Source organism: Trachymyrmex septentrionalis, unplaced genomic scaffold, assembly GCF_001594115.1.
Source record: "Trachymyrmex septentrionalis isolate Tsep2-gDNA-1 unplaced genomic scaffold, Tsep1.0 scaffold66, whole genome shotgun sequence".
NCBI lineage: Eukaryota > Metazoa > Arthropoda > Insecta > Hymenoptera > Formicidae > Trachymyrmex > Trachymyrmex septentrionalis.
In genome coordinates, this window is record NW_017305843.1 from 1,710,928 (window position 1) to 1,718,813 (window position 7,886).

The window sequence follows — 7,886 nt, forward strand, 5'->3', positions numbered from 1 at the left end:
TGCCACACCTCGTGTAAAATGACTGATTAGTGATTGACGAGACAAGGAGCAGATAAAGAAGCAATGAACACAACAGAGGGGCAATTGGGATCTTAATGACTTTGCCTTCGATGATTACACCCTGTCACTGAATAATATCGTAATGATTTAACCCACTCACTCTCTAACCATTCGTTTCGCCCGCCGCTTAATGACTGTTATCGCGAGAAATAAGAGCAGCTTGCGAGCATTTCGCGAGAGTTTGCACAAAGAACACTTTTGACAGTTGAATAGTTGCGAACGTATATACTGCATGATTACGTAATTCATCGACCGAGTAATTACTTTAACGAAAGAAAGGATTGATTCCCCGATTCCCAACATTTGCGAATATTTGCAATCAATATCTCACACAAACGAATCATTATTACGGTCTCAACCTTTCGTCAATTTCGCAAATATTTCAAAATAAGCTGTAATATTAAACTGTATAATGGAATGTCTAAAAATAATTGCTTCACGTTAATCAAATTTAATTGATTCATTAATCAATCTTTGCGTTATTGACAAAGCGTCTTTAGCGCCAATTAATAATTCGCGAAATTGAAGATCCTGGAATGCAGGAGTGTAAGAAAAATCAATCGCATCAAAACTCTATGAACTGAAAAGTATATATGCAGTACAGCATTTCCGCTGTAATATATCGGAGCGCGATATTATACTCCAGCATCATGCACCTTTGCGATTACAAAGTTGCAATTCACGAGAACGATCTTCCCTTTTCGCAACCCGGCAATTAATAGAAATGATTTATCTTCGCGCTGTTAGAACACGAAATACCCGAGATTACATTCGCGAACGCGTTACTAATTACCGATAATTACCGCAGGTGCAACGGCGCACCCTCTTCTCTTTCTCTCTTTCCCAATCGATTTGAACGATTTAGGAGCTTTCGAAGAAAAAAGAAACGGGATGCGCTTTCTTGAAGCAGCGCGAACACGCGGAGGCAGAAATTTGCCGGTAATTAACGGAGCTGGGGTTGAGCGCGGAACGATTTCATATTAATTGCCGTCCGGGCTATTGCGGCTCGCGATAGTTGTTTGCACGCGATTATGGGAGATGATCGCTGAAAGGGGAACGCATAACCGACCAACATCGGCGTGCAAAACTATCTAGCAATCCGTGGATTAACGTAGCAGCAAAACTAGTTTCTAATAGAGCGCGAGCGGGCTATCTAAGAATCCTTTCTCATTTCTTCATACACGCGCTGATTTGTCTCTACTGTTTCTGCTTATTAACTCTTTTCAATGCTATTTTTTTACGAACGTCGCGTGACATATGAAAATGAGGACGTAGCAAGAAAAGCATTGGAAGAAATTGAATTGTCAACGGAAATTAGTAATGAATTATGCACTACCTCTGATATCTTTATTTATTTTAGTGAATATTCGATGCCACATATTTATTTGAATATTTTGATACTGAAATTAGAACAAAATTTGTATTTTAAATTATTGTAGATATTGCGAAAATTCACATGTTCAACTAAATGTCTAACTAAAGTCGACGCAGAGATTTCTAATTTTCCATTTTTTAGTCATTCGAAAAGCATAAAGAATAACTTTAATAAAATATCTCTTTAAAATTGTCATATTCTTGTCAAATTTTTCTACAACAAAAATGATAATATGTATACAACCAAATAATATTAAAATTATCTAATATTTTAAAAAATGTTTACATTAACATTTACAGAATGAGAAGTCACTATACGCTAAAACAGTTATATTTTGAAATAAAGAATATAATATATTATAATCTTACTCACGTTTATTAAGTTGACGGAGCTATTTTAATATAACATCAAACGCGACTTACTAAAAAAGAAATTGTATATTTTTGCTCATTATTTGTTCTATTATTGATTCTTTTGCTGCAGCCGATTCACAAAAAACAGTGGCTGTGCTAGCTTAAGATCAAAGTTTCACTCGTTTCGCCACTTTTTAATTTCTTTCGACTATTTCTTAATTACTCGATCATTTTTAAATTTGCCCGGCCACTTTTTTAGATTTCTCGACTACTTTTTCATCGCTTAGCACAGCCATCGTTTTTAGCGACGAATTGGAGCCATAAAATCGGGAATATAATAAATAATTAGCAATTAAATAGTAAAAAATATGCATTTATTTTTTACTTCTCTATTTTTTTTTTCTTTATCGTTGTTTTAATTTTAATCTTATGCTAACACAGCCATTGTTTTTTGTGAATCGGCTGTGCAATAAAATCAAAAATAGAGGAATTAATTAGCCATTAAGCAATATTACAAGGATATTTCTTTTTTCATTCTCTTTTTTTCTTTACAGTGCTTTAATCTTAACCCAACACGGCCATTGTTTTTTGCAAATCGACTGGAACAATAAACTTTAGAATGGAGCAATTAATAAGCAATTATGAATAGTAGCTATTATAAAAATATGTATTTGTTTTTTCATTTTCTACTTTTTTTCTTATGGCAGTGTTAATTTAATTTTATACTAGCGCACAGCCACTGTTTTTTTTTTTTTTGTAAATCGGCTGGAGTAAAAGAATCGGGAATAAAGCAAATAATTAGCAGAAAACAACAATTAATTTTTATATCTTAAGTCGCATTTGAGTGTGTTGAATTAGCCTTGTCGGCTTAATAAACGTATCTTACTCAAGAGAGAAGAAAAATTGCAAGTTTTTAAAAATAGAACTCCTTCCTTCCTCTAAAGATTAATACGTATATCTATATTAATTTATTTAATTTATTATATTAACATTAATCCGAAATTTAATCTATAAAATTTAAAACAGCATTTTAAATGTCAATAGATACATATTCCAATAATACAAACTGTTTACAATTCGCGTTCAATCAGGATTTATCTACGAATTTCTTTATAAATCTGGCGTTAAATTATTTATGTTGTACGCGCGGATGAATGCTTACTAGAGCATACCTTCCTAAAAATATATTCATAAGTAGATCGACCGTGTTTTGAGATAACACTCTGCAATTATGACCTCGAAACGTCTATAATCTATCTTACATAGAGCAATCTCTAATTTACGTCGCTACTGATCGTCTATAAGAAAAAAAAGGAACACAATTTACCAATATAAGAAATAAAGTAGTAGAGATAAAAAGTAGAGTGAAACGCACAAGAGAAACGAAGAGCGTAAAAACGTTTATACAACTAATCATGTTCTTATTGAGCTTTTTTAGCGTTAACGATTATGGGGGGTTGATTTGAGATAAACGGCACCAGGCCGACACGCGACACCTTTCCTCAAAGTCCGATCGATCAACGAAACCTACCTAGTCTATCCGCGCGCAATCGTCGAGATTCTGATCAAGAGCGAAAGTGATGAGGAGCGTTTCTGAAAGTAGATCGTCCAGGAATGTAGTTCATTGATAGTCAAGGATTGAGTAATCCACCACGTGTCGATTAAAACAGCCAGGTAAAACGTCGAAAGACCTGTTTAGCACAAGCGCCATAAAGATGTCGAGATGAATTTCGAGGAGGGGGTTCGCAAATGAAGTTGAAATTATATAAAAACAAACAAAGAAGCGACGAATTCTCTTTCTTGCCATCGGGCAAGATTTTTTCGCTTTTACCGAACGCTTTCAAACACGATGAATCGCAAAATTTTCAGATCGATAAAATGACGAGGATGGAGCGGGCTGTAACACGATGTTGGACATTGAAGGACGTAAGTGGAGAAGTAAACCAATACTTCGATTAATCGGCGACGCTTCACTCGACTTCGTCGTGCTCCTTTTAATCCAGATATGACGGGAAGGAGGAGAGCGATGTGAAAGGTTTCGCTGTAATGTGATGTAGTACGCCCCATTGCGATAATAGGGATCTTAGAACGGAATCGATCTGCAAATCTGGAATGGGATCGAAATCTAAGATGACGTAGAGAGAAATAGATCGTAACATAAGACACCTATGTATTCTCCATATCGATTAGGTACAAACGACTAACTCTTAAAATATTATCTAATTTTGAAGCATCCTGTACACGTACGTAAACCGATTATCGTACCCTATTAACTACGTCTTATAGCGACATTACGGTAAGATTGCCCAACGAGTTTCCAGCAGCGAACCATCTGATCCGGGGAATCTTCGTCTCTCCTTAACGTCGAGGAATGTTATCGCTGGTATCAATAGATCGCGTGCTGATGCACGTACGCGTCGGTGAACGTCTTCACAGGTGCTCACTTCTGCAATCTCACGTTCACTTCTCGCGAACTCTTCCTCATCCTCGTCTTCTCTTCTTCTTCTTCTTCTTCTTCTTTTTCTTCTCCTTCTTCTTCTTCTTCTTCTTCTTCTTCTTCTTCTTCTTCTTCTTCTTCTTCTTCTTCTTCTTCTTCTTCTTCTTCTTTATCTTTACGCGAATAGCACAAAGGTTCCCCGCGCTATTGCTGTTTTGAAACGAGTAACAGTTGAGTAAGAAACTGGCCGGCGGCTGTACGTGCCATGGTAGATCCTCGTTCACAGCAGAATCGTGAATCACGTTCTCCAACGGAAACTGTTGTTGTGCATTTGACCCGTTAGCGCGTTCGCGCTACGATCAGATCAAAAATCATTTTCCTCTTACGCAGCGATTACGTGACACCTGATCCCATAACTGGCTTCACTTTACCTTTACTCCTCCGACATTGTGGGATATTTAAAATCATATTTGAAGATAGAACGTTTCTCACGTGGGAGAAACGTTCTAAACCGTCTCATGTTTGAGAAACTTAGGATCTATTAATCTTACTATCCATGATATTATTTCTGCATGATGTTGCGCCTTTCCAAAAGTGTTGCAACTAAATAAATTAAGTTTTCCAGAATGAAAGAGAAAAATTATTTTTCAATTTGATAAAAAGTTGACTGATTAATCAAACGTTTAAGTTATTAACGATTTGTATAGTGTGAGGAGGATTCTAAACAAAAGTCGAAACATTTATATTTATAATATTGTTATTAAAAACAGAAAATTAACGTACATTTAAAATTAATGACCATCTTGTTAAACATTTTATAATTTTTTATTTATTATATAATCAAATAATATTACAAGAAACAAAATATATTCTTAATACGATCAAATGTCATTTTTGTCATTTTCGTTTCGCAACCCCTAAAATCCATCCTTAAACTTTTTAATTGTAATGACTTTTTTAATCCTCTTTTAATTGTAATCATTTTAACAATTTTTTATGAGGTTAAGTGTTTTTTAATAATTGATAGGATAATGCTAATGACTCATTCGTGATAATAATTCGAAAATCACATTTTTTTGATTGTATCACTTTTAAAGTAAGAAAGCGATATGGTAGGATTTATAAAAATAAAAATATGTACAAGACCTACGATTTACAGAAAATCTGACTAAATATTATAAGTCAAGTTTCAAATTGTTTCTCCTACATGAGAAACGTTTCTATCTTCGAATATGCTTTTAAATATTTCACAAGGCCGAGGAGGTAAAGGTAAGTGAAACTAGTTACGGGATCAGATATCACGTAATGATTAAAGATTTTTAAATCTATAATTAAAAGCACAAAACATAATTCTTAAAGCATTTGACTTTGTGCGTAACTAGCAAAAATATAATTGGCAAATTATATTTTTAAGATCTTCATAAATTCTTCCAAGTAATAAAAATTCTTTGACTCATATTAGAACAATTAATTATATAAAGGTCAAAATATTTAATTATTAATCTTTATTCGCAAGAAATAATTTGGATCACAACGTATTTCGAAAAATATGGAAATCCGAAATGCCAAAATCTAGACTTTCAATCGATCCAATCTATATATGATGGAAGTCTATATATATATATATAAATCTAACATGTAACTTTGACTGTACTTGAAGAAATTTTATATCGAGAATTGAAGATTCTTATTTTCGCAAACTCTATAGAGATATACGAAACGTTATTACATTAATTTTTCTCAGAGCAATGAATTCTCTAGTTACATAATCCTGTCTGCTTTCGAGTTTATTATGATAAACGATCGGTGCTACTGTGTCGCAACTTGCTCAGACTATAAAGTGCAGATAGGATTTAAAGCGCTTATGCGACGCCATCGGATTAGATCTCCGAAGGTGAAGTTGCGAGGACACATGAATACCGAATAGCTCGAATAATACACACTGTTGCAATTCGTGACGTTTAACTACCAGGATGAGAACTTCTCAACAGTCCATGATAATAATCGTGTTGGGTGGTGTCATTCGGTACCCAATTGGATTTAATTTATTCCGTTCTCAATCAGATACAGCGAAACGCAGGGAGAGTCTGTGATGCTTGTTACTACCACGACGAAATTATACGCGTTTCTTTGCCAATCTACAATAGAATTATATCCAAACGTAGACCTAAAATATCTAATCTATTTATTAATTCACACTTTCTGTTATTTGTTGAACAAAATTATGCATGAAAAGAACGATTTTAATAAAGTACTATTTCAAAATTTAGCAGAATTTTAACAAATTAATTTTAATTTGCAGATTTAAAGATAATTTTATTAGATCATTAAAATAATTAGAAAACTCTTTCAAACGTAATAATAAATAACGTTACAAAGATTTTGATATTCTAACAATCAACTTAAGCTTCCTACATAATTATTAATTTTGATAGTCCAGCAAAATTATTTTCACATTTATATCTAGCTAACTTTTTATGGATATTTTAGCAAAACTGTTCTTTCCGTGAGTAATTAAAATTTAAAGATTTTTTTAAAATAATATTTGTATGTAGAGTCATATAAAATTCACTTGTATTTCTTTTGCAATTAATTTATAAGGAAAAGGTAAAAATAATAAAATATTAATTCTTTCTCTTTCTCTTGTTCTCCCTCTTTTAATAGCGTTTGTGTTAAATCACTGCTGATATGTCGCCGTTCGAGAAAGGAAAACATTCTCTCGTGCATTTACATATTCGCAGATCATTCGTTTATCAACGCTCCAGATGTCCCGTACAAAGATAAAAGCTGAGAAGTAGAAAAAAACGTGAGAGGGGGAAAAAAAAAACATCAGAAGGACGAAAACGAGAGCGGTCGAAGTTTCTCCGACCCAGATTTTCGCTTTGCCGTAATCACGACACGTTAAATGGCAGAAGTAAATAAAAAAATCCCGGACGCGACCGACGCATCTGCCAGCGACGTGCGAGCGCAGCTGCACCTGTGCGACGCTCGATACGTTTTCCCATTAATTAAGCAGATACGAGCAATTTGCCAAATCACGTAACCCAGTGTCGTCCCAGTGGGTCCTCCAATCTCTGAAGTTCAGCTGGCGCTACCACCGCGCACCGGCGGACTTTCGATTTTCTTTCGGACCTCTCACACGCGCCGTCCACGCAAAACGAAATACGTATACTTAATATAAATCTGTTCTTAATATGTGCTCTCACAGCCTGAATTCTAATTGCTCGCCCGAGTCTCACCTGCGACTGTTTGATCGCGATAATAAGCAGGAATAAGATATACGAGTCTGCAATGTCTGTCACAAAAAAAGAATCTTAATAATGTTTTCTCATTCCCCTTCATTTGCCTTTAGTGTCATTTATATTATTATACGTGGAAAGAGTGATTTATTTTATTGACGGACAAAAATTATAATCTACTACATAAAGAAACAATATATAGGTTTTTTCCTAATTAATATTCGTAATTAACAATATTTTAGATTTCAATGAAAACACATAGGTTTGGAAAAAATCAATTATGCCTATATAAGTCTATACTATAAAAGAAACATTCTTATGAAACTTTTAGATTTCTTTCCTCATAAAGTATAGAAAGGATTAAAATAAACTTCGTCTCTCTCTCTCTCTCTCTCTCTCTCTCTCTCTCTCTCTCTCTCTCT